The sequence below is a fragment of the Atractosteus spatula genome, assembly GCF_055471065.1.
Source record: "Atractosteus spatula isolate fAtrSpa1 chromosome 16 unlocalized genomic scaffold, fAtrSpa1.hap1 SUPER_16_unloc_2, whole genome shotgun sequence".
NCBI lineage: Eukaryota > Metazoa > Chordata > Actinopteri > Semionotiformes > Lepisosteidae > Atractosteus > Atractosteus spatula.
Window position 1 is genome coordinate 44,481 of NW_028296632.1, and position 7,370 is coordinate 51,850.

The 7,370-nt window shown below is 42.9% G+C and overlaps 2 non-coding genes across 2 annotated transcripts; both read right to left on the bottom strand.

The window, feature by feature from the left end:
* Positions 1 to 3,670: 3,670 nt before the first annotated feature.
* On the bottom strand, positions 3,671 to 3,752 carry trnas-aga (transfer RNA serine (anticodon AGA)). The gene has a single exon. It is a non-coding gene; the product is annotated as a tRNA-Ser (tRNA).
* A 3,536-nt stretch (positions 3,753 to 7,288) lies between these two features.
* Positions 7,289 to 7,370, bottom strand: trnas-uga (transfer RNA serine (anticodon UGA)). The gene has a single exon. It is a non-coding gene; the product is annotated as a tRNA-Ser (tRNA).

Consider the following 7,370-nt stretch of genomic DNA (forward strand, 5'->3'; position numbering starts at 1 on the left):
TTTTATAAGGGGGGAATGAAGAAAGATGTGAAGACGGGGGTTTGAATTTAATCCTTTCTGTAGGGGGTTTAGACTTCTAAGTCACAAGCTGGGGTTTATGGCAGGAAAGGGGGTTAACTGATAAGGATTGCAGATGCAAGCTAGGAACCCCCCTGGGTGTAATGTTAAACTGACCATTTGCCCAGAACATCGTAAACTGGCCAAATACCATGAACCCCCCTCTTTACCATCAGACCGAGTGACGTCAGAAACGGAGAAGAAAACACTATATAACCCAAAAGTTTGTAACAGTACGTTGAACAATACTTCGGTTTTGTTGTTTCTTGCGGGAAACAAGACTTCGGCTTTATTGTTCCTTGCATGCAATAAACTCATCTGTTTTACTTCATCTCAGGATCAAGAACCTTATTTCTTCTGTTACAACACAGCACTGGGGTCCTAGGTTCAATTCCTGCCATCCTGTGTGTGAGGGGTTTACATGTTCTCTCTGGGTTAGATGGTTTTTCTCCATATGTGTGATATGACTCCCTCTCGCACTCCAAAACATACTGGTAAGTTAATTGGTTTATGGGAAAACTGGCCCTGGCGTGTGTGTTTGTGTCTGTCTGTCCTGTGATGGACTGGCGCTATGTCCAGGGTGTATTCTGCCTTGTGTCCTTTGCTTACTGGGATAGGCTCCAAATCCTCTGTACTTGATAAAGAGATTAGAAATGGATGGAAGTAAAGGCACTGTGTGGATGGAACTATACACAGTGTTAGAAACCCACGATGAAATGGCAGCATCTCACTGAGAATAAAATATTTTATAGTGCTGGCTTAAGGAAACCTTTCCACCTTTCCACCTCTCTTGCACATCAGTATCCATACCTAGTTATTTAAACAAATTGCCTCTAATTATAAACATCTTAATATGCTGGCTCTGTGGATCCGCATCAGCTATGTTTGCCCATTCCTTCAATTCATGTACATCCAACACACAGTTCAATGCCAGCAACTACACATAATCTAAAATACAATCCTTATTTCAGTATCTATGTAAACATATAGTCTGTTAACTTCATCATCTTCATCAAAAGTATGCCTAACCCCATTAGGAAGTGTTCTTGTTATAAGTGTATTCCTCAGCTTTCCCCAGATTATCTTCTTCTTGCCAACATCTCTAGTCTTTTATCCTGCAATAACTCAGCCAACACTTAAATCTCCAAAAGCTGCTTGTGTTAATTTCTTTAAATCACAAATATCATGTGTAAATACTGGCCATGTAATACTCTGCATTGTGGAATAATAGTTTATTTTAAAGGGAACTAGAGAAATCAAGAAAGGCTTTTTTTCTAGAATTAATAAATGCACATCCTGTTCACTGGGGAAATTAAATCCACACTGAGCAATCTTCAATATGTTCAGAATATGACGGCAAGAATCCTATCAGGGATGCATTACACCTGTTTTCAAGTCCTTGCACTGGTTACCTATCAGATTTCGAGTCAACTTCAAAATCCTTATCCTCCTTATATACTGTCCTACAACTGTTATTATTGATCACCGAATTATTGTACTTGACATGACTTCATTCAGCCTTTCCTGAACGTCTATGACAGGCAGAGAGAGTGCTGTTTCTGGTGCGATCTTTTGCAGCTGACATTTCACTGTTTTAAACGAACAAGAAATTAGATTGCTCATAAATCAGTTATTCTATATAAACACAGCGTAATTGCCCTCCGAAAATCCTCTTTTTCTTGTTCGTTTTAGAGACCTCGATCGAAACTGATTTTAGATGTCAGAAAGGATTTATTTTCTCTGTATTTCCTACATTGCTTTGTCGAGATTTTAACTTTATATCTAACTTTATATCTAGGCTCAGATTTCAACTATAAATCGTACAGTAATTAATAGCAGTAAATACTGATGTTTTGCGCCCTCTTACCACAAAAATATATGTTTTGTAGTTGGGATTAACTTTATTTCGTACGCGTAGCTACTCCGATTTAGACACCGAACAGTTAAAGATGGCGGCAAATCAGACACCCAGAGGGGGGAGGGGGGGGGCGTCTTCTCGCCTCCATAACTAAAATGCCAAATAGGAGTGGCTTAAGCGACATACACAGTCGTGTAACTGACAGTTTGAGGTAGCCTATCGTATAAATTTCGCTTTGTTGCTGATAGGTTAAGCTTTCGAAACTCTGCCCCAAAGTCATGTGACTGATTTTTCGCCCTGTTTCGTTGGTTAAACGCAATGATCACAAGCACCACCATGGTAACTGGGATGTGTAGTTTTTAATTCCGTTTGAATTATAACTGTACGTACTGTCTTCATATTTGGCCAGGGCTTTAAAGAGAAGGCGCGCCAAAAAATTTCGGTGCCGTCGTCTCCGCTTTAAAGGTACCCCCGTGCTGGAAGAATTTGACCTCGGAACGTTTGCCCAGCGTAGTTATAGTGGACATAAAAACAAGAGTTCGCTGGCATTATATCCTAGAAGACACAGACCGGCACCAGACCGGTAAATGCTTGATGAACTAGGGATTGGACAGTTTCCAAGTGCTTGTACAATCGATGGAAATGTTCAAATAAATGTGCAAAAGAAATAAAATAATCATTTATTTCTTTATCATATTGGCTAGCTAATGTCCTCTCTTTGCTAGTTAGTGGCTGTGTTTCTGCGTTGGGTAGCAACGGGTGACTGTTCTCAGGCGGAAGATGTAAACAGCTTAATTTTCATGTTAAATAATTTTTAAAAATTAAAATTCATTCTATACAGCAATCACATATTTGGGTACTGTTTCATAAAACTTTCATGCTTAAAATGTTTAGGGAGAAATGGAAGACTGGTGTGTATTTTTTCTTTAAACTATCAAGACCAGCCATACACAGTACAGTTTATGTACATACAGTAATGTTTATGTTCCTAAATTAATATCGTTTATGACCTTCAGATGCGTTATGCTCCTCTTCTTTTTATGCTCAGCTACTAAAATTTCCCTTTAGTGGTAAAATTCCATATAAATATTCAAAACTAAGCGGATTGAAATGTTCACAGTAAAGACATTAGTAAAGGTGCACAGTAAAGGCACCACGAGTGCCCCTGTCGGTCATTTTGACCAGCCAATCACTTACCGCGGTGCCCTACGGTGCCCTGCGGGTTGGTTACTGTACTACGGGTTTTTACCGCTCATTTTGAATGGCTGCATCTGTAGGTTGTCTCTCGCAGTGTTCAGGAATTGCATTCCGAAACTGAGTCAGATCAAAAGTTGTAAGAAAAGCACCTATGGTGTCGGTTCTAACAGCTTTATTGATTCGATGTTAAAGGCCGGAAATGGGGCACAAGACACGCGACCGCAAAAAGCGTCGCCATCTGCTTCCAGCTGCAAAATGCCGTTTGCGGACGCTGAAGCATTTGAACTTGAACTTTATTGCCATATGTAACCGGTACTGGTACAATGGAATTCTTACTTACAGAAGGTCTCTCGATTGTAAAACAAGTGTAAAAAACAAGACAAAGTGCAAACAGTGCATCAAGACAATGTACAAACAATAGACAATGTGCAAGTAAACATGTAGACATTTCTTTCCAAGGCAGCGGGTACAAGCGATCTCGCGTTTTAAAACCACCAGGAAAAGAAGAAAGGCACTTTTCCTTGCTTGCGCCAGCACACAACGATGTGAGGAGGACACCGTAGTCGGCAGAATTCGAACCTGCGCGGGGAGACCCCAATGGATTTCTAGTCCATCGCCTTAACCACTCGGCCACAACTACAGCGAGCACCGCCGTTGCTGCGTTCTTGCTACAATCTCACATGGATCGCGAGGCGCCGGCGGAAACATTTTTCAAAGTCAGTCTCCATTAAAAAAAAAACCTTTCCAAAATACAAGCCATGCAGACAGACACGCCTCAGAGGACTTAAGGGTGGCTTCATGTGGGAATGATAAAGCCTCCCCGTCTGGACAGGAAAATGGCACTTTGTTAGACACAAAGAAACAATCAACAACAGACAAATGTCCACAAGCATTTAAGAAGCCGCACCATGTTCTTGCTACAATCACACACGGATCGCGAGACGCCGGCGGAAATCTTTTTCAAAGTCGTTCTCCGTTAAAAAAAAAAACCTTTCCAAAATACAAACCTTGCAGACAGACACGCCTCAGAGGACTTAAGGGTTGCTTCATGTGGGAATGATAAAGTCTCCCCGTCCGGACAGGAAAATGGCACTTTGTTAGACACAAAAAAACAATCAACAACAGACAAATGTCTACAAGCATTTTAGAAGCCGCACTTGAAATAGCTCTTATATTCGTGTTAGACGCAGGAATCGCCTTTTTATTGACGTTCTTACGAACACCATGGAAAGCAAAATAAAGCAAAGCAGAGCAGAACAAAACGAACAAAATAAAACCCTCACGTCCTGCACTTGAATATAATGCCGTTACGTGCCGAAGCGGTATTGGACGTCATCCTAGCACTGCAACCCGGGGCGTACGGTATATGGGAACGAGCACACGTCACGAATCGTCTCTAATCACTCCCTGCACTGTAAGGCGCCTTGAAGCGTGCACCCTCAACATTCATCTTTGCGCATCTGTGAAAGGTAAACTCTTGAGCAAACTCTGAACCAGACGCTCAAACTCCAGCTAGGATTAGGGGTCGCATTCCCATGCTACTTGAACACTTTGTTCAAACCAGGCTGTCCGGACATGAGTTGGCGCGCTCCAGATTTTCTTTTTCTTTTTTTTCCCTCGTACTCGAGGGTCATTTTCCTGTTCCACATGCAATTTCAACATCTTCCTTGGGAGATGTCAAGCCAGCAAGCCACTGCTGTGCTTCAGTGGCCGGTGTGGAGTTCAGTGGCCCTGTTGTACACGGAAAGCACATTGAGCTCCTTGGACATGAAAAGTTCCAGTTAAAAGCCATTTGTCATCCTTTCTCTTGGTGTCGATGTTGCTATTGTATGTAAAGGTGGCAACTTGCTCAGCGAGCAGGCGGAGCGCACAGCGAATGCAGATGTGTCTGAGTTGTGTGTCCAAGTGGCTGCAAAAGGACAGAGCTCCTGGCGCGCTGTGGCTTAGTTGGTTAAAGCGCCTGCCTAGTAAACAGGAGATCCCGGGTCCGAATCCCAGCGGTTCCTTTTTTTGTTCTGTCTTCTCGAACAGGACTGGTCATTATGGACAACCGCCTACGGCTAGACTTAATTAAATGCAAGTATTCATTTCCTGTCTTGAACGACTTGTTTTTCTTAGAATGCAACTTGCAAAACATGAAATGCAAACCTTGCTAATCAGCGCTCGCGGCTGGAAAACAAAAAAGAAGTCAGCAATGTTTTTTCTTTAACCTTAACCCTGCTAATGGAGAAGAGTTAAACGACCGAGTCTACGTAGCTTAAACGGTCCGCACGTCGGGTTCTTAGCTGAAAGGGTAGTAAATCAGGCTCACCCAGTCCTTAATCTTTTAAAGAGGATAAAAAATTGAACCTAGTCGCCACATCACATACATCCTGTTCAATGATAAGAAGGTGACATCTGTCCTCGCTCCAGAGTAAATCACACGTTGAGGGCATTTTTTTTCCACTTTACCGTGAGTCGGGCTCGGTTGCACACAGGCGAGAGCAGAGCAATGAGGTCACGGGGACAGGGGAGTCACACGCTGGCGGTTTGAACACGCGGAAGATCACTGAGGGATCTACAGTATATGGACCCTCTGTGCGCCACCCGTCCAAACTCTGGACTCTGAATCCTGCCATCCGAGTTTAGATCTCGGCGGAACCTGAGCCGCAGTTCCTTCTTAAAACGTAATCTGGTGAGCATTTCTAGAATCGTACTTGTATAGATGCAGCCTTTAATGTGTTGCTAGGTTAAAATTGATGACTTCTTGAACTTCAGTAGGCAATTGCCCTCTTGATTTCGGATTTAATTGCTTTACTACAGGGGTGCTTTTATGATGACAGAGTCATGTTCAGGTACTTTGCTGGATGGAGGAAGCTCATTTCGGACTCTGTGATCTGCTCACCTGGAAAGGTCTGCTGTACTACTACAAGAGAGAAGTAGAGTCTGGAAGAAGGGACAATTTTATGATGCTTTGGAAGAAAGTGTTTTTTTTTTCTTTGAAATCGAAATGAATCAGAATATCAGTGCAAAGGACAAACTCTTGGTTTGGTTTAAAGAGATATGGTTTTAAACAGACACAATGTAGAAAACAGGTGTTTCTCACTTTTGGAAAAGAATGGACCGGGGGTAATGTTTTACTAGTTGCAGTGCTGAGCTCACTGGGTTGCAGTCGTGCAGTGTGACACCAGGGCCAGTGGCGCAATGGATAACGCGTCTGACTACGGATCAGGAGATTGTAGGTTCGGCTCCTGCCTGGCTCGGGTCACTTTTAAACGCATCAGGCTACTCCCTAAGTAGCCTGTGCTACTTACTGTATGTGGGTGTAATCGTACCCAGTACAAGATTTCCTTCATGTAAATGAACTGCACCTGGGCTCAGTACGGTGCTGAGAGCCCAGCGTTGCTGTTCTAATTAGCACGCACTGCATCGGCTATGAACCCGAACATTTCAATTATTCCGATCAGTAAGTCAACACGTAGTCCACATGAAAGGTAGAAATATTCTCTTGTCTGTCTCTTGTTTGTATATAACTGAATGTCCCTGACAATGTACTGTTAGTTTTAATTGAAGAACGGCATTTGTGTTCAAATATAGCAGACAAGTTTACGTAACTGCTCATGCGACACTCAGTTGTAATTAGTCAAGAAATAAAGTCGAACAACAGCTGAGGGTTTGAATGTGAACGTATCAGATTGCAGCGCCTTTTACTTCCATTGACAAATGATAGAGATTCGAAGAGAGATCCTTCAGACTGGCAAGCAAACCCACGGCTTTTTCGGTTTTCTATCTAGGCAACGTTGGTGTCTGCAATAGCATAAATGAAAGCACGATGCAATTTCTGTGGCTACATTTGTTGCACTTCATGCACAGTAAGAGTGTTTCTAACACCAAATAAAAACTCAACAATTAGCGATCACGCCTTCTCCTCAGTTAACCCACTGAAACCCTCGCTGATAAGAATTCTTTACTGCGTGCTTTACGAGCACCTATCTTGTCGGTTCTTTGAGCTTTATTGATCCGATTTTCAAAGGCATAAGTAGAGCACCAGACGTGCGAACGCAAAATGTGTGGTTATCTGAAGAATTGATTTCCATGGCAGCGGGTCCAAGCGATTTAGCGTTTTTATAGTACCAGAAAAGGAGAAGCGGCACTTCGCCTCTGCCGCGCAGGCACACTACAATGTGCGGCAGCCGCCGTAGACGGCAGGATTTGAACCTGTGCGGGGAGTCCCCACCAGATTTCAAGTCCATCGCCTTAACCACTCGGCCACGACTAC